Source organism: Strigops habroptila, chromosome 1 (assembly GCF_004027225.2).
Source record: "Strigops habroptila isolate Jane chromosome 1, bStrHab1.2.pri, whole genome shotgun sequence".
NCBI classification, from domain to species: Eukaryota; Metazoa; Chordata; class Aves; order Psittaciformes; family Psittacidae; genus Strigops; species Strigops habroptila.
The window spans coordinates 115,544,745-115,565,455 of NC_044277.2; the positions used below are offsets into that span (position 1 = coordinate 115,544,745).

Below are 20,711 nucleotides of genomic sequence, written 5' to 3' on the forward strand. Positions count from 1 at the left end.
TTGCTTGTGCTATGTGTTAGTCCACTAAGATGCCATGGTACGCACTGATCTCACAGAGGAATGTGCCAGTCAGCAAGACGGATTTGAAGGGAGAAAATCTTAAGGGACAAACTTATTCAAGCAGCTTGTTCAGGGCTTAACGGGTGCATAAAAGAAAGTGGAAGAAGCAAACAGAGAAACGTGTTGCAAAACAAAGGGAAAAGTGTAATGAAGTGAGTAATAGTAAATGATCTCTCACAATTAGTTTGCTGGAAACAATACTTGGAAACGGAACTAAGAATTTCAGAGAAATGCCCAGTGCTACACCCTGTCCACAAAGAGAAGACAAAAGAAATCCATCAGGAAATAGTTCATATTTTACTAAGCCATCCCTGTAAAAGCAAAAAAAATAAAAAATGCTCACAAATGTTATCTAAATCACCTTAACATACTCAGCTTAAGAAACACACCAATGTTCTGAACTTACTGTGTGCTGCCCTGCTATTTGGAGATCATTCACATCCTGTAGATCCTGAAGAAGTGTTTAACTAACCCCAAACTTCTCATCTTGTAAAAAAATATATCAGTGTCACCCTTCTTTTGATTGTTCCTCCCGAGTGCAAGTACACAACTGTCCAAAACGATCAAGTTTCATCTTGCTAAGCCATTTCAGTTGTGATGGATCCCATACTGCAGTCTATAAGCAGCCTTAGGTACATCGTTCATCGTTGCTTATGAACTGGTGCATTTCCTAACCAACATCACTAAAATACAAGGCAGTTCACTGAACTTGGAAAATTCTAAGAAATTCTCCAGAGTGTAACATCTGGTATAAAGGAGGAGAAAAACACTGTTTTCAAGTGCAAGACATGTAAGAACTGGAGGCTAAACCAAAACCTATTAATCTATCTCCACCCCCATGCTCAAAATGAAAACCAGAAAAAAATATCCCTTGGTGCTTCACATTAGGAAGACACAAATTTGAGATGTCTCTCATCTGGTTTGTTTGCTGGGTTTTTTTAATAAAAAGGCAAAATCACCCTGTCCTTTTTTTCTGCTTTCAGTAGTTTTCCCAAAGGATATTTTCAGATCTGTTGGTTCCACGCTTTTTATACTGTTCTCATCCCATCTTATTTGGGTGCTTGTCAAATTTAACTAATCTCCTTCAGTGAACCAGTGCCTGAGATTTTCAGATATTATTAAAATTATCATGATCAAACTTACACAAATCACAGATCTGGCTGAATTTAGGGAGCTGAGTGGGGAGGTAACCACCTCTGTGCTCCTGTATTAAACTCATGACCCCTCTGGTGCAACTTGTGAGTAGGCCACAGGCTTTCTAAGCTCCTGCTGTCCCCGGGAAGCTGCTGGCAGCCATGGACCACCAGACGGTGACAGCACTGGCCATCACCCTCCACCTCATCCTGCAGTACAGCCACAAGAGAATTGTGTAGAGTTGGACATACTGGCTTTAAATCACCTGGCAATTTCCTTTCACTGGAGAAATTCCTGCTGTCCAGTCAGAGCTTTTGGCTTATCTGCCCAGCCAGAGGAATGACCTGTAATGCTTCGCTCACCTGGGTGTGTTGCAAAGGCTCCTTGGGCAGTGCCCTTAACCCTCACTGCTCAAACATTATTACCGCACACACTTTCAAGACTTACCTACTGATCTTGGATGAACAGCTAAGACAAAAATTGTCTTTCCTGGGGACAAGAAGTATTTGAAGATGGCAGGTGGACACCTTTCTGTCTAAACGCATCTCTGCTTTGCTCGCAGCCCTGAATATTGACCTTTGGCTCAGTTCTATCTGGATGAGATTTTGTTCTATTTCTCCTTCTATTTTGCAGAGAAAGCCTCCATGCTCATCAGCTGAAAGAGTACCAGCTCACTTCACGAGGCTTAAAATAGCATCTGTAATAGATGCTACTGTTCCTACATATGTAAATCTGAATATAAAGCTGATCACCACTTCTAAGGAACATAAAAATGCTATTAAAATCCTTGTGTGGCAATGTCAAATTCTCTGTGATTCATATGACTTAAAGTTCTAACTTTTAGATATTCATGGACTGCAAACCAAGGCAGAAAATGGATTTTAGTATTTGGTTTTGTTTTTCTAAAATGATGACTGCCTTAATTATAAACAAATATAACATATTATAATACAGCTCTCTGTAAAATTCCCCGCCAGTTGTGGGTCTGGTGGAACACGTCTTGGCTTTTTTTCTTTTTTCTTAAGATACCAAGTGACATTTTGATGTTCATTTATTTCAGGACTATGAGTTTCCTCAACTTCAAGTGAAGAAAACAATTAAAAGCAAACACATTCTAAGATTTGTTTCCCACAATTGAGATTTCTTTCTGCACAGTTGAGTAAATAATGTCTCTCCATCCAGGTTAAATATGATGACATAAGTTAATTAAATAGTAAAACTCTATAACTGCTCTTCAGCCTCTTGCCAACTTTCCAAGCAAGCAGCTGGAAAGTTCTTTCAATCTTATTAGAAAGAGGAATATACTTTCAAGGTCTCAAATAAAATGTTTCACTCTTGCGACACAACAGCACACAGACATTCCTTCAAGTAACATTTTCAGTATTTAGAAGAATTACTTTATGAACTTTAAAAGTGCTATGAACTCTGATTTCCTCATCTTGGCGTCTTGTTATCCAAATAGCATTATGCTGTGCAAAATGCTTCACTGGTAGCAACCATCAATATGCTCCCTTAGCATAAACAGAGGGCAAAAATCCACTCCTCTCCAAGCTTGCATACAAGAGACTTCCAGAAATATGCCGCGGGAGAAAGCTTTCCCCTGGGAAAGGTCACACGGTGATACCACTGACCCTGGCCACCGGCATGGGATGGCTGAGGGACACCAAAGGTCACTGCTGCCTGGCTGCACTTGGCTGATGGCACAGGTCCATAGGCTGCCCCCACCACTTTGTCAGGCTCATTCATGCTCTCACAGCCATCCCTCTCCTTCCCAGGCTCTTTACCCTCACCACAGCAAGGGGAGGCAGCAACCCTTTGAAATGCTGTGAAGGAAATAGCTTAAAAGTACCATTTGTATGTGGAAATGAGACTGCATTAATTCAAATATAAAATATGCTTGCATTTCGGAAAAATTTGGTAGCATGCATTCAGTCATTGGCCTCCCTGCAGTGCTCTGTGGCAGGAGAGAGCCATGCAAACCAAGCACAGGTCTTGGAAAGAAAGGGTGCACTGCACTCAACACTGATACCTTCGGACCACGGAGAAACGGCCAGAAGCCTCCAGCGATGATAAAACTGAGGCTTCACCAAGTGGTGGAACAAAGCACAGGGTGGGTATTTGCAGGGAGGATGGTTAGTGAGATTGTGCTGGGTCTATAACAGGAACAAAGTAAAGGGGATGGAGGAAAAAAATAGTTTTAACACCAGCATGCTTTTCAAGGAGCTTTACAATCTCAGTCCCTCTGTCTCATGCTGGTTAACACATAATCTTAAAGGTCTTCCATAAGCTTAGTGTTATTCACAGTACTTACACAGCACCAATAATCCACAGCCTGAGAACAGCGGGCAGAAATGATGACAACCCAAGCCAAGCAGCATAAAGCAACAGAACCACATTTCTCACCAGTCACAAAGCAGCTCTGCATACAGCCTGGAGACTTCATAGAGAACAAGGCCCAAACTCAGGAAAGTACAGAGAGAGAAACCCAGGGCTACATAACACATTCCAGGGTGTATTTTGGTGTGGGTTTTATTTTTTTAGAAAGTAATTTGTTGACTCCATCACCCACATCTTACGGGTGTGTTGCATTTGTTAGCAAAGCTCAAAAAGCCTATGCCAAATAATATTCAGCCCTATCAAGAACTCTAATAAAAAGCAACTGACTCATTAACACTTTATCTGGACACTGTTTTCTTTTAAATTATTTATTTCATGCCAGATGGAGAATTAAAACACTTTTAATAGAAATTAACATGTACATTAGACTTCTGCTTTACATAATAGAACATTCATTCCTTTTAAAAGGGAGGAATTACTGCTTGAAATTAACATTACAGGGAATTGGACATGCTTTCATATGAAGAAATGCTTTAATTCAAAAATCTCTGGAAAACTTTCATCTTTAGAAAACTCCAATTCAAAAGGTGCTTCTTTTTATGGTAGCCTAAGGAATGACATTCTGGTAGCAGAACTGAAGAGACTTAGTTTAACAAAGTATTTACCATGTTTGTGAATGAACTCCTGTGTTCATAGCCTTAGTTCTTAACTAATCTTTTTAGATGTGGCAAATTTTTCATCTGAAACTGATCCAAATTTGCATACTCTATATATTGAAGTAGGTATTACTCGTGAAAAGATGCACTTTCAAAGTGTTCCAGTATTCCTGCTTTTGGCTGAGAAAAAAGTTCCTTTACAGCATTTCAGATTTCAGAAATTCTGCTTCCAAACCCAGGAAGTATGATTAAAACAAAGACCCAAACCATCTCATCTCTCCTATTTCAACACCAGCAAAAGAGCCTGGAGATGAACTCCTCTGATTATTTTGCAGAGCCAATGCAGCAGACAGTGAGACTGCAAACCTCTGTGGGGGCACCTGCACAAACTTTGAAGGTCTGCCACTGGGGCACAGGGAAAATTTAGTTGTTCTGCTTATTTACTGTCAAGCTTGCACAGTTTAATGCAATAGCAGGATATTTATGAATGCAGCCTGTCTAGACTACACCAAGTATAAACTGGATTGAGACAAGGTTTTTTTTCTTAACTTCAGTTATTTTTTGTTACAAATTTGGTTTTGCTCAAAACAGAAGCAACATCTAAGAAGGAAAGACAGGCATTACAGAAAGAAAGCAGGGCTGGATAGCAACTTTACAACTGACAATACCACCAATTTATCCCTCACTTGATTGGAAATTACAAATCATAGAAACTTTAATTTTTGCTAATCGTTTCAATAAAGAAAGTTTTAAAATAAAATAATATATTCACATGTAAACATATTTTAAAATAGATACAGTTCAGATGGTCTCTGGAACCATTAGTTCAAACCCCACAATACCCATGCAGTGGAGTGAAGCTCCCCACACCTGCCTCTATTTGAATTACACAAAACCAAACCAGAGACTAATTTCTCACAGACATATAAACCTCCTGTACATCATTCAGTGCATCCATCCTAGCTACTAGAATTAAGCTCCTCAGCACCAGTAGCTTTGTGCAGCACTCCTTCAATCACTGGATTCACAACACTTCTCTCCTGCTACAACCAGCTCAGCAGCATAGCAGGAGTTCACTTAACCCCTTCTAAAATTGTATATGCTTTTCAGCAAGATCCATGCTACGCCTCAAGCCTACCACACTACATACGCAATACAATGCTTCCTGTCCTTTTTTTACATACTGCTGTGACTATAAAAGCATATCAAGAATTATTTTCTACTTACATATTTCCTGTATTACATTAGCAAACATAGCATTTTGTCCTAACAGAAGTTCCTCATTATCAGACTATGTCACTTCATTCTCGTTCTCCCTCAGAAAACTCATTCTGATTTCTGTCACCTTCTTCCTTCAGACACACTCCCATTTCTCATTCTGCTGTGCCAGCAAATAACTGCCAACTTGATGCAATGTCCCATTTTCAGGTACACATCTATGCATTGTTGAGCATTGCTCCAGTGAAGGGGTTTTTCTGTCTCATCCTACCATGCCCCATAATAATTTGGCTGTTTTTTCTCAATTGCTTTAAAGTGTATTGTAGTTTCATCCATGATCAGAAAAATTCACTGTAACCAGATCCATTACTTACAAGCAACAGTACAGGAAGCAATGGAGGACTTTGGTGGTACCTTACAAAGTAACAATTTCAGAGTGGACCAACCCTGAGAACTCTTAACATCGCGAAAACTTTTCCTGATGTAAGCCAGAATTTTCCTAAGAAATATCTGAGGACAAATTCAAAGTTTTGATCAAAGAAGAAAATTCCTCTGAATTAAGGGCATCTTAAGTCTGGGAAAATTTTGAGGCAGTGATCACTCAGGCCCTTCTTGTGCTTGTTTATGATAGCTATATATTGGTACCCTAACTGGGATACCAAGAATATATATCTTACTCTAATTATAAATGGTAAATTCTATTTACCCTAACTCTACCCTAATTCTATTCACTCTGAGTCTTTTTCTTACAGCATTTCACTTACAAGTCTTATCTGTATCTTAAATTTTCAAGTAAGCTAAATTTCTAAATACTAAAGCCAGGTTTTTTTATTTCTGAAATAGCTCATTCTTGTTGCAATGCTATATTCAAAACCAGCTGGGTCAAATTCAGTTCCTTATGAACAGTCCTTGAAACATTAAAATTGCATGAATAGCCAAGAGCCTCAATTGCATAACCAAGGCCAAGGAGGAGCCAATAAATCTCTGCCAGTTAGCCCTATTCATGAGTAACTTTTGTTTGACTAAAGCATATCAGCTAGAAAAGCAACCTGTCATAGTTTGAAGATTTAGAGAGATGAAGAACCTCTTGCTTCCCTTGATAATCTGTCAGAACAATGAAACATTTCTACTGTGAAAAATGTTGTGCATTACTCCTGATCTGAATCTGCCCAACTCTCTAGCTATAACCTTTAGTTTGTGTTATGATTTTTACTGCTGTTATAAAGAGCCAATAATAAAACCAGCATATTTTCTTCTGCTTCAAGAGACTTACATTTTTTAATTAAGGAGGCTCTTTATTTTGATAGGGTCAACAGATTAAAAAAATCATGGTTCTCAGAGAGAAAGAGTTTCATCAGATCTCAAACCATTTTGGTTTCTTCCACAATCCCTTCAATAATATCAAGCCTGAAACTACAGCAAGCATTCTTGTTACAGTGCTATATTCAAATATAGGCTTCACTGCGGATCCAAAGATAAGACTATTGTTGAGTCCTAACCACTATCTTCCTGGAAGATAACTCCCTCTCCTTTCATGAGTGTGTTGCACTAAGAACTTGCAGTTCAAAAGATCCCTACATCCCTTCCAGACTTACCTCTTTCCAGGGTACAGCTGACCCTGTTCCTGGAAATTCCGTCTGGAGAAGTGGTGGAATCTCCTTCACAAGGGACACTCAAGACAGCTGATGGGGTGTGGATAACCTAATCTAAGACTTTTTCTACAGTTTTTCAGATGCTGTCCAGAGGTCCTTTCCAACTTAGGCTATGCTATGACACTAGATCACACACTTGATCAAATGTAGTTCATTCATTCTCTATTAAAATTTTCCAAAGCTAAGGCAAAAGTTTACAAAGTCATTTGGTCTTGTACATTTGTAATGCCACTGCTAGTTCTCTCAATACCAACTTGGTATCTTCTTTTAAGCTCTTATGTATGAAACGTTTGAGCCATGTAGTATTGCAGTATACTGAACACTTACCTTAGATACATCATGTATTTACACTTTGCTCATAATCATTAACTGACTCTACTCTTGACCACCTGAAATTGACTCTGCAGGCAGCTGTGTGCTACTACACCACCAGCAGCAAATTCGGCCATGCAGGAACTGTGTGCAGGTCATACACTTACCTGCACACAAACATGTGCACACTGTTCCTTGGGTCTAACAGTTCATTACCTCTGGCTTCATCTCTCGGCCCAAAGGATATATTCACTCATCTGACTAAAATCTTTCCTCATCTGTTTTATTTGTAATTTTCTTTGTAAAATCATCACTCTAGCACTTGTCTCTCTTCAAATCTTTAAAGAATTGCTTGCCAACCTTTTTTGTATATTTTAATGATGAAGTATTCAGGAAACAAAAGATAATCTCATATTAAAATACACTCTCTGAGGTTGTGATACACTCTGATTTTGTAACAAGATACTGTGTACCTAACAGGACAATAAGTCAAATTCCTATGGCAAAAGATTGTAATGTAACTGTTGGCAGCTAATCACAGTGAATTTCTTCACCAAAGCCCAGATCCCAGCAAAAACCTACGTTTCTATAAAAGCTGCCTTTTAACATATTCCCAACAACAATTTCGAGAGGTGATCACATTTAACATTCTTTTATACAGAAAGTTTTAGCTTCTAGCTATATTTACCTTTTCCCAACTGAACTTATTTCACTACAAATTCATAAAAAATACAAAATAAGGTTGACCAACCAAATTCAAAGTTTTGTTACATTCAAGTAGGCAAACCAGGACCTCTGAAGCAATCCACAAATTTTTTCGAATGTTAAATGTCATCTACTTTTCCCTCTGCTAGTCCCAAGGGGCTGCAAGTCTCAAGGCACCCTGATCGTTTTCTTTAAAACTTCTGCAGGGATACATCCAGATGATGGCCTTTCCCTGCCTGCATCTGCAAGTAAATCACATTCTTTCAGTTTTCCAGGAGGAGGTCTAGAAACTATGCTGGTATCACTGTGTCCTGGGTTCAGCTATAGCAGTCATTTTTCTCCTTCTTAGTAGCTGGTGCAGTGCTGTGTTTTTTAACTTTCAGCCTGGGAACAACGCTGATAACACCGATGTTTTTAGTTGTTGCTAAGTAATGTTTATTCCAACCAAGGACTTTCTCAGTCTCGTGCTTTGCCAGGGAGGAGGGGAAGCCGGGAGGAAGCAGAGACAGGACACCTGACCCAAACTAGCCAAAGGGGTATTCCATACCACAGCACATCATGCCCAGTATATAAACCGGGGGGGAGTTACCCGGAAGGCCCAGATCACTGCTCGGGTCGGGCTGGGTATCGGTCGGCGGGTGGTGAGCAATTGTATCCTCTCCCCTTGTTATTTCACTAATCGTTATTATCATTGGTGGTAGCAGTAGTGGTTTTGTGTTATACCTTAGTTGCGGGACTGCTCTTATCTCAACCCGTGGGAGTTACATTCTTCCCATTCTCCTCCCCACCCCTCCGGGAGCGGGGGCAGGAAGAAGGGGGGGGGGGGGAGTGAGCGAGCGGCTGTGTGGTTCTGAGTTACCGGCTGGGCTCAAACCACGACACACTGACCAGCCATTTCCCAGAAGTAACCAATGCCAGATGACCTGTTCCAATGGTCCAGCCATGCTGGATGCTAATACACATCTAGCTCCTCTACAAGGGGTTGAGGTTGGAAGGAATGTGCATCTTTTTGCTATTTCATTCTTTAGATAATTTCCTGGATGTTACAATAATCTTCTCTCTCCAGCTATCAAGACAGTGATCCCTAAGAACTTGCTACTACTGCTCTTTCTGTAAAGGTCACTGCACTCTACAAATGATTTGTGGCAGCTTATAATGCAGCAGGGAAGACAAAAAAATATACCCTGCAAAAGAAAGAAAAAGCAAAACAACTGCATCATGGTTTGCTTTCATTTTGTTTACCTAACACTGTGGCTGAACAAAACTCTGAGAAGTTTCTTGGCCTGTGAAATAGTACGCGCAAATCATTAGACAATGAGCTTGTTCTTAATGGTTGGATTAATTCAAACTGTACAAAACTGCTTAGATTAAGACTGCATTGCTTTCATGTGAAGTAGCACAGCAATGTGCAGAGAGAAAAATACAGGTTTTGTCCTGTTGACTCTCAGCCTGCTAATTATGAAAAAGGGGGACAAAGGCCCTGTTACATGGCCTGTGATCTTATCCCTTTATCCTTTCTGACCAGCACAATCTGGTAGAAAAGAAATAGCACTACTGATAAGGAGGAGTATCTCCCTCTCTTTTAAGTGAAGGTATAGTAGCTGTGCTCCTTTAAGTCAAACAGAGCTCATAGTACAGTATTTATTTAAGAAATTTACCAATATGATGAATTATTAACTTGTTTCGATTGTGTCTTTTTGGATTTCTGAAGAAAATTACAACTCCAACAATGCCTCCATATCTCAGCATCCCTTTCTTTTAAGCAGTGCACTTTGGACTCACAGAAGCAAATTACAATCATATTATCAGTCAAAAGACACTGCTGAAAAACAGCACTTTTACTAACAATTTAATCAGATGCTTCTGAAATCATCTACAATGAACAGCAGTTAACCCAAACACCCACCTGGGATGGTGAAGTCAGTTTGATGTTTGTATATTCCTACTTACTGAGACCTTCCAAGAGGAAGATCTTAGTTATTACACACCATCTGCCTTTGTCACATATTTACATGAGCATTTAGAAAAGGCAGTGGGGAGAAAACTGCCTTTATTGCACTATTACTGCTGACAACCAACTTCACTTCCATGGGGGATATTTGAGCATCATGCCTAATGGATGTCTGAAGCAAGGGCTTAGATGAGAAGCAACTGGTTAATCCTCCTCTTAAATGAGAACAAAGTGACAGGAGAGATAAGAGAAATCACATGGGCTGTGGGGCTGGCAGATTTGTTCTTTGCAGTGCTTCTTGGTGCCTCAACTTTCAAATGATCAAATAGCAGAACTATGGTTATGACTGCTTACCTGTCTGTTACTAACAAGAAAATTGGAAATTCTCCATTTCCTCACGAACCCAGGCAGTCCAGTCATGTAAAAGACAAACCATGTGTTTTTATTGAGCACAACATCACAATATACTGTTAACCCTGCAGTCTGTGTGGGTCCTTAGTTTTCAAAAGGATTTTAAGGGTTCCGCTCTTAAGTGCAACACTCAACACACCCAGAACTGACTCAAGCCAAAACATTTTCTGTAGCTAATCGAGGCTTTCTTCCCCACAAAACTCTTATTCAACTATCCCTCCCTCTTAGATTTCAGATAAAATAACTTAATTCTGCCTATTGCAACAGAACACTGCCAGACTCAGCTACTTGCCTGAATCTGGGTGAACAAATGCAGGTGATTTTGTGGGTTGGCAGAGATATCAATATGAAATCAGGCTGGCTGTTGTAGTTAAATGAGCAGTCATCAGTATGTAAGCTTATGTTTCCAAACATAGGTCCTTGCTATATACTGAGGTAAGTAAAACCAGATCATCACCCTTGTCTCCACTGAAACTATTTGAAGGCAGAGTTAACATTTTGAAATGATGACTGCATTTTAAAAGACCTCGGAAAGATCACAGAACCCAGACATTCAAGAAAGTTTTCAAACCACAGGGAAGATAAGCCAGAAACAAAGCAGCAGTGGCTAGACAAATCTTACTTGAAAGGCTTGATAACTTCTGTCTAACTGATTTTTTCAGAGGAAGTTGTAAGTTCGAAAAGCTATTCTGCCCTCAAAATCCTAAAATTAAAAAAAAGAGAAAGACAATGAGAAAAGCACAGACTTTTTGGCAGTACCCAGAGAAGTCTGACAAGCAGCAGCAGAAAGCACAGATCAAAAGAACAAATAAGTTCTTTCATTGTAGAAAATACCTAGAATTCCATGTTTATCTTACCACAATAAGCTACTAAACGGTTATCTAAGCTGCCCTTGTTTTGCCAGGCGACTCAATACATCTGTAGGTTTTACCCCGCATTAGTTTTAGTTTTGTGTTTAAAATGCTACACAGCAAGTAAATCTAATCTAAAAGGTTATACATTTCCTCAGGAAAAACAGTCTTCACAAAGAGTGGTCACCTTCAACGGAAGAACTTTTTGGTATCAATTCAGAATTATTTGTCCCAGTTTCTACACCTAAAATCACATAGTTGTGATATATCACAAAAAGGTTAGCCCCTTCTCCCTCTAGTAATACATCACTAGTAAGTGTTGTGAGAAATTCACAAAAGTACAGTAAAAAAACCCCAACCCAACACGAGAACCATCTCACAACCACCTAAGTACTTGTGAACTTCAAAAAAATTATTTCCTTAGTTCTTGTTTTATAAACTAATAAAAATGTCCCTAAATTCCAAGCTGGCTTTGCCTGTATAACAGAGTCACAAAGAAATCTGTCTAACATATTGTAAGTGGAAGTACTCTCAGCAAAATAACATCTCTGAGACAGGTTTAAGTCATGCAGAAACAAGACTGAACTTGTGAGTTCTCAGTTTCTTTAAAACAAAGCAATACCTGCTATCACAGCATGAGGAAAAAAAGATATCTCAAACCCAAAACATAACAGCAGAAGCAAGAGAAAACATGGTGAAAAAAGTAGCTCACTCATCTTCACCGTCCAAATACCTTCGGAGTAGAAGTCTACCGTTCTCTAACCCTTCAATTCAGAAGAGGCCCACAAAGTAGCAGTTACTCCAGAGTCCTGGAAGACTTCCAGTAAATAGATTAAACCTTACATATAAACACCCTCTATAATTAGAGAAGAAAGCATCTTGGGATTTGGACAGCATATGACAAATTTCAAAACCATGAGATGAAATCAAATCATATTTTAACATGGTTCAGGGGAAACCTTTCTTCTGTAGGCTGTCAATCTCCCTCTCAAGAAGTCTGATTACTGTAGTAAGCTAAAGTTTTTTGCACCTTTCAAAACTAACCTAGAAACACGGATAGACAGACAATAGGATGAGGATAATGAACACTTAAGGACATTCCTTCTTAAAGGGAGCAGTCTTTTATGTTACAAAAAGTGATCCATCCAAAAGATTCCACCAACTTACACGAGCACCATAGAGGAAAGCCCTGACTTTTCCTGAGAGCTGTACCTGGCTTGCAGAAGAGGCACCAGAGGAGCAGCAAAAAGCTGAGAGGCTCCTTTTTCTTCTTGGTTGTGTCACAGGAGCATGAGTGGCTACCTCCTCCTCAAAATCCATGCCCTTCGTACCAGACTGCCGCCAGCATGGCATGACAGAATCAGGAAGAGCACGAGTCCCTCTTCCTCCCAGTGTAGATTTTCTATAGGTGTGCATATGCAGCAGAGCTTCCTCTGATGGGAAATTTTGTAACACATCCGGGTGCATGAATGATTCATATATAAGAAAATACTGGTTTCTCATGGTTGCATGCTTGCATACGGGTGGGGATTGAACAAATACACATTTACACATGGGCTAGAATTACCCTTTTGTGACATGATTAGTACCCAAGACCAAGGAGGTCATGATTTAGCAATGAAGAAAGAGGGTAAAACACTCACAGTAAAAAGACATATGCAAGAAGCCCAAAGTAACACAAATAGTTAATGCCATGGTGAAATCTGTTGTGGAATTAAGCCACAGCAACAACCAAGTACCGTACGTGACCTCCGCAATGGTCCTGCATTACTGAAAGCTATTCACTGGCCTCAGGAAGAAACCTGATTCCCACTTGCAGCAGGATCCCAGGCTTGGCAGGGGATTAACCCAGTTGTTCAGGATGGGATTAAAACGCTGTGTCCAGGAGCCCTGCCTGTGCAGCAGTGCCCGTCAGCTGCCGGGTGCGAGGGAGATGTGCATGCCCAGCATGCCAGGGAGCAGCAGCAGCAGGTGCCTGTAGGACCTGCCTGTGCGGGAAACGCCGGCCGCAACATCCGGTGCAGAGAACACTTGGTAAAAATAAAGTGGGAGGGAAGTACACATGAGCCAGAAATGAAATACTTGCATGTGATACTGGAGGAAGAGCACATCGGCCAGACAACCTGCTCGGGGTTTGAGCCAACTCCACTCCGGTCAGCAGGAACAGCTTCATTGACATCAATACCCGTGCTATGAGGGCCAAGAAAAACACTGTGTGATCTGTGCCTCCTCGCTCCATCCCACCCCACCCTCTTGTGATGTTCAGAAGGGATAAGTTCTCCACCGATTCCCAGACAGCTTTTGATGCTGTTTCTATCACATGTTCTCATTTAAATTCTCCAGCGACAGACACCATACTAAGCACCCGCGGTAAAACAGAGAGAGTCCCTGGGTTGCACAGCACAGAAATCCTTCTCAGTCCCACTCACCCACACAGGAGCATGCAGAAGGTACCATCCTGCCTGTACCCCCAGTGCTGGATTTAGGATTAGCCAAAAAAGATGTCAGTTCGGTTTAGCAGCTGAAAGCCAATTGAAACAATAGTGATGCTCAATAAAAAAACCCCAATATTGCCATCCGTTACTAACAAATCATGGTGCTTGTGATACCACAGTGATTCCAATCTGAAAACAGGAATACTGGTGTTCTCCATATCCATGGGTAGTAGATGTTGACATAATGTTTTTTTTTAATGCAAAGCTATTAAGCAATTTTAATACAAAATAGCATTTTTAAAAATAAAGAATGCATGATATGCATAATGAAAGAGTGAAACTAGCACAGATCTGTGAGGGTTTGGAGTGGTTTGGGTTGGGGTTTTTTTTCTTTTTTAAAAGACTTGTAGGGAAAAAATATAACCTGCATCAATAATTTACTGAAATTATAATTTCTCGGGGGGCCAGGGGGGGAAGAAAAAAAAGAAAACAAAACAAAACAGTTTTTTAAGATCTATAGGAAATTTTATAAGTGTCCTACCTTTTCAGGAACACATTTTTAATGGAAGTGTTTATGTTAAATGTATATTTTTTAATTATCTTTTTACTTTATGCTAAATAATTCTTCCTTCCAAACAATATTTACTGTTATTTAAACCAACCAACCAATGTCATACAATTATTTATTTATTCAACCAATGGGAAAAAAGTGACATTTCTTCTTACTCTAATCAAAGTCAAATATTTATTCCTTCTGTGAGTAATTTATTACTAATTACAACAGTCTGATGTATGGTATTTCATGTTACTAAAAATAGGGCTACAAATGAACAAATGCAGCTAAAATTATGCTTTCAAAGCACAGTGCAAGAAAGCCCAAAGCTCATACATAGACATTGACAGCAGGTCTGTTTGCAGACTTTAGACACCCACATACCCACAAAATAGGTGCAAATTGGAAAAGCCTCTACTTATTCATCTAGCAGTCAGAGTACCTGCAAGTGAATATATCATGTAAAGTTTAAAATCAGGCTCAACTTATCTTAAAATACAAAACATTTTAATTCTTTTGTTTTTCACTGTTTACTTTTTCTTGCTGCCTTTCTCCTTTCTTGGAAGACAGACATCTCCCTCCAGTCTGAAAAAAATCTTAGCTTCGATTGAAATGGAATTACAATTAGTTTTTCTATTTTGAATGAAATCAATGCAAGAGCATGAAGACAGTCTATTAAATGTATATGTAAGAAATGTAAACCCCTTAGAAGCTGAAATATTCGTAAAACCTAGTTGAGCCCTGGAATTTACAGTCATGAGACATCAACGTAGTCAAGAATTTAGCAATCCAAAACAGAACTGGACATTCATGCAGGTATCAAGAAGATCCAGTTTTACAACTAACAAGAACATATTTTTGGAAGATAAAATAAGTCTCAAGATGTGGGAGAAAATAATCTGTAGCTACGAAAGATCAGCACGTACATGATGTGTATGGCTGATTATCTAACATCCACTTCCGAATCTCCTTAAGAACCCATGGCAGAAGCCATGGTGGAGAATATATTATTGGACTTTCTGATTTTTAGACATCACCTATTAGAACAGCCTCTCTATTCATTTCTTTAACAACTAATTTTGATTTTTAGGTTTTGGTTCGTTGGTTGGTTGTTTTTTTTAAAGTGAAGCACACCTATGGCGCTGTAGTAAATAGCAAGTCAGAACCTTTCCTAAACTTAAATAAATGGCAAAGCTCAGTGTTTACTAAGGCAGCAATCTCCTAGTGAATGAATGGAATCACTATAATCCACAATACAAGAGACCACACAAAATGCAGCAGTACAAAAGGTACTAATGACAAAACCCCCACAAAACCAAAAAAGGACCCTTCAAAACAATCTCAATCAACCAGAAGACCCTGTGTTGGCTTGATGTGTCAAGATGCAAAACTTAATACCATCAGATTCTGAATTTACTGGACTGGTACAATTACCATGACTGGGTGAATGTTGAAAACACACATCTCAGTGGCCACTGTCAGAGTCACAGGTGTTGACTGCAATTTTAACAATAGCACTGTTTCTCCTGGTGTACTCAACTCATTTGAAGAGAAAGGAAATCGGAATATATGTTCATAAGCAATTTGCTTGTCTTATTTACTCTTGTTCTCTCATTTGAGCCCATTTAAATCCCAGGGATTATGGTTAAACCAAGCCAGTTAATCAGGTGACTTTGGTGTAATCTGCCTTTGTTAGAGAATCAACTGAAATATGTTGTCATGCAGCAGCAATGGTCCAGAGGTGCATTTACTTTGCTAATGATTGACATAAATGTGCTCCCCTCCCAAGTGACAATGTGCAAAAAGCACAAAAATGTTCCCAATGGGAAGCTAACAGGACTGTTCAGATGAAAAGAGAACAACCCAAGCACATTCACAACCATTTGCAAGGAAATGATCTTGAGACACAGCAAATATTCATTACTATCGAGGCTAATCACAGGCTACAGAAGAAACCCCTGACCAACAACCAGGGAAGCTATACTGTAACCTCAGCTCTACCACCAGCAGGACTGTTGCCTTCACCCAAGACCTCTGTAATGTCCATCTGCCAAACAAGTGATCCTCACACCTTCTGTAACACACCTCCAGAACTACAGACAAGAGTGAACATCTGCTCAAAACCAGTATGGCCAAAGATCACTATAGGCCATGGCTTCAGTTTTACTTCTGTCACAAACTTCTTGTGTGCTCCAAAGTGAATAAGGGGCTTGAAATGAACTTTGAGGTCACTGGCAAGCCCCATCTAATATGGTGCTCTGAGGATGTTTCCCAGGCTGTTCACCCCTGAGCTGGGCATGAAGCATAACACAGCAACCTGAGGTGCTTTGGTTTAAAAGCAGAATTGGAAGAGGAAGCAGTGGTAAAGCACCCTTCATACAACAATCTCCTTCTGCAGGATATGTAAAGGAGGGGAAGATTCAGCTTTCTGGTTGCTTAAGCCTGAAGGAAGTTCTCCATCTCTGAGCAGAGGATCTTGATAAGCAGGCTAAAACAATACCAGAGGCCAGGGTTCTCTCAGTCACTGACTCCTGAAACTTTGCTGCCAAGGAGAATGGAGCACAAAGTCCTCATGGCCAGTGAGAGTATGAAGAAAGGAGCTCAATTCTGCAGCCCTGTTATGAAGTTCATTTCACAGCTGACCTCAGGGGCTAACCACAAGGCTACATAGACAGAACTCTGTAACACATCATTGCCCAGTGGCTTGACTTTCAAGGAGAAAATGTAGTATTTTCCTACCCCATCAGGTATTAGGCACAGGTTCAAGGGAGGCAGGAGGTGGCTCTGCCACAGCGGTGGCCAATGCCAAGCCACTGCGTAGAATGTGGGCTCTCCACCAACCCTAAAGGAGCTAGTCCTGCACTGAAACCATCCACCAAATAAGACCCTGATGACTGCTTTGGTGCAGTTTTTGGTAGTCTTCTACAGAGGCAACCCAGAAAGCACCAGGACTAAACAGAGTATGCGCAAAACCACATGTATAAATAAATGCCTTAGGATATTTTTGGATAGAAAAGTTAAAGTTTCTGAAACCTAAGGAATCTCAAGCATCTACAATAACTGAGAGAGGTTTCCATAGGCAACTCCTGAATGCATCTGCTTGAACTGTGCTTTAAGGGATACCAAAGTCCTAGATTCCTTATTGGATCTAACCATAAGCACTAAAACAAGATTGCTGCAGGCATTTATTCAGTCAATTGAAACAAAGGATTCAAAAAATTAAGTTAGAAAAATATACGTACAAAATTCACATGAACAAAGGTAAGCATGTAACAATTACCTGGGACTTCTGAGTTACAAACAATACATGCTGTTTAAAATGCAGAGGCGTTGCCACAGAAGAAAACTTACTAATCCTGTCGGGGCAAAGTAACTGCGCTGGTGTGTGGTTTGCATGAGGGAAGGGAAGGAAAAAGAAAAGGAATTGCTTTATTAGCCTTTTTGCAGCTTTGTTTTGTTTGCTTTTTCACAAGAACAGCTTTTTTTACTACTTTCAAATGATAGATATAAATGAAGAAACTTACATTTAGCAAAGCAAGTATTACCACTCCACTTAAACTCCCCTTACTCCCAGAGATACATATTTAACTACTAGCCCTAAGGTATCTTAATGCTTTGCCTTACTTTTTTGGACAAAAGAGTAAAATTGAAAGACTTTCCACTGAGACATTCTACCAGGAACATTCTTCTTCCTCAATATTTTCACTTCTAGTGAATGCAAAGTAAATTGACTTTGCTTTGCTAATGAACTAGCTCTTTGTTCATTTATCTATCCAGTTATTTATAAATATCTCGCAATCACAGCATTATCTGGGGGCTAAAGAGCGTGTTTCAACTCAAAACAAATGGACATGTCATCTCATGTCCTTCCATAAACAAAAGCCAAGGATCTGGAATCCAGCAAAGATTTAAGCTTGTAATCAAGTTTCATATGTTCATTTTCATAGCTTTTTTTACGTGCTTCTAACAACGTAAAATAAGAACAGTTGTCCTTAACACACAATGGCACTGGAAAGCAATAAATTGTTGTACCAGATGGTACATGAGACAGGGGACACGTGTGGATGCTGGGGGGAGAGAGGTGTGTTCTCCCTTTCCTGAATGTGCAACATGCTCTGTTGGGCTTACAAAGACTAACGGGGGATCTTCCATCTCATTTGGGCAGGGAGGTAGTACCCATTGGTGGAGAGGGGGCAGGAACTCAAAAATATCTTTAAACAACTTCTGAAACTTATTTTCTCTCCGAACAAATACCTACACAGCCTATGCTGACACAACAGCAAGTTCTAGCTGTATGACACTGACCTCTGAGATAAAAATAGGCATTTTTTGATGACACATTATATACAGCAGTATGTGAACCAAGTAGTAATTCAACAAAATGGGTTTTCTAAACTAGAAAAATCTGCAGCAACATATATCCAGATTAAAATCACATTCTTCACAGCAACTGTGTACATTTTAAAATCAAATGTAATTTTTAACTCTGTTTTTTAACTGGTATAGACCACAAAAGTATTTGCACAATATTAACACTAAATCAATTTCTCCCTCCATGGCATCAATCTGCAACAGTGTAATGAGCACAAAATATGCTAGTTCATTCGACACATTGTCATTTATACATATTCTAACTGATTCTAAATAATTAACACTCAGACTTTGGAACAAAGGTTAAATTGAAATGAATTCTAAAATATTCCCATTGCTACCTTAGTTTCAAGCTATAACTAGGAGCAAAAGCAAAAGAGCTGCGACCAAAGAAAATTAGTCACTGACTTCTTTGCTTCATACTCCTTTCAATCCATTCACTTTAATAATCAATACATGTTCCAAAAAAAGTTTATTTAACCTTGTCCAATCAAACAATGCAGAACATCAGAAAACCTTTAAACCCTGTTTTTTCACCTGGAATTAAATAATGTGCTTACCATATTCTGCAGTCTCCTCATTCCCTAAATCCTACTAAGGATTTACACTGAGCTGAAGTTTCTCTCAAGTTTACATTTCTCAGGTGTCTTTAGGCAGAACCTAAGATTTTTCTCTTTTCATATTTTTAAGCTCAGACATTAACTACTGTAAGTACCCACTCCTTCCTACTAGATCTAACCCTTTTCATACTGAGTGACTTGAGCCGAATAAACTTTGTAGCACTAAACCTGCATCCCGTTATCCTATCACAGCAGTGCCAGTGGGGGGGCTATCCCTTACCTACTGATGTTAACTTGTTCTGTTGTGATTGATGTAAGCACAAAAGTGGCTGCAGCTAAGAACCCAGGGATTTTACTCTCTCTCCAGAGGGACTGAAAATATCTCCTTTTGTTTATAGCTAAAAAACCCCTTAAAAGTCCCAATAGCCTTTCTGCTGCTGGACTTTTACCTCCAAATGTGTTTACCCTTCACTAATGTACTTTTACCCAAGAAAAAAATCTATTAAGAAATGCCCCAGCATTACTCTATGATATCAAAACACATACTCAAAGTCAGTTTAACCAACTGATACTATGATCCATTTTAAAAAAGCTTTGGCATTTTTGCAGATATCAAATCCTGGAATAAATGCTGTTGTAATATTAGGGTTCTATTTTAACAGTTAAAGGAGAGACATCTGGCAATAATCTACCAATAAATACAGTGTCTCCATTCTTAGTTTCTCCTCCAAAACACTACCTAGGACATTTTTGCAGCATGATTCATATAATCAACATAATACATTACAATGTCTTTCAAATAATTCCGAATTCTCAGTTCATTCAATAAAGAACTCATTTTCGAAAGAGAAAAGGGAACATGCCATGCAGAAACCTTGCTTTATTGACTCAGCCCTGCTGCCAAAGGAACAACGTGGTGAAGCAAACTTCACGATTTCAAAAGCGTTTTTTTTTTTTTACCGAGAGGGCAGAGAGAGAAAAAGGCTTATTTACCAAAATGTGAGATTCCACAGGTGAGGCCAGAGACGGTCTGAAATCCTCTTCCTTTAGTTCCAAAAGTTTTACTTTATGATGAAGCCTGTAATAATCCTTTCAAGCTGCCAGGTAAAACGCACGCCATATCTCAGCCGTATTTTCTTTCGCCCTTTTGCAGTGCAACTTTGTTATTTGCATAAAGCTTAGTTCTGGCCTATGGGACTTTCTGAACATCTACATGTTAGATTAGCTGTCTTGACATGCTTTATCAAGCATGACATCATGGATCTCCATGGTAACCTTAACCACACCTGCCCAGATGCCAGAGTTACCTGTCACGTTTAGACCTAACTGAACAAAACAAGAAACCCTCAACCACCATTTTCCAGGCACTCAGCCTTGCACAGGCACCAGAAGGGTTGTTGTTTCTATAAATTGATGGAAATTGGATTTCATTTGCCAACAAATTTGTTCTTCACAGAGCACTGGGTGAACCACTAGAGCTGTTCCTGACCCTTCCACTTCTCCCA

The 20,711-nt window shown here is 39.6% G+C and overlaps 1 protein-coding gene across 11 annotated transcripts in view; it reads right to left on the reverse strand.

Annotated features, from left to right (window-relative positions):
- The window catches only part of KIAA1217 (KIAA1217 ortholog), a 345,281-nt gene that overhangs the window by 150,747 nt on the left and 173,823 nt on the right, over positions 1-20,711 (reverse strand). The window contains exon 1 of one of the 11 annotated variants that reach the window (XM_030496728.1): positions 20,200-20,516. The exons of the other annotated variants lie outside the window; for them this stretch is intronic. The gene's annotated coding sequence lies outside the window, so the exon portion shown is untranslated. Of the gene's footprint in view, positions 1-20,199; positions 20,517-20,711 lie in introns of those variants that run through there. 11 annotated transcript variants of the gene reach the window in all.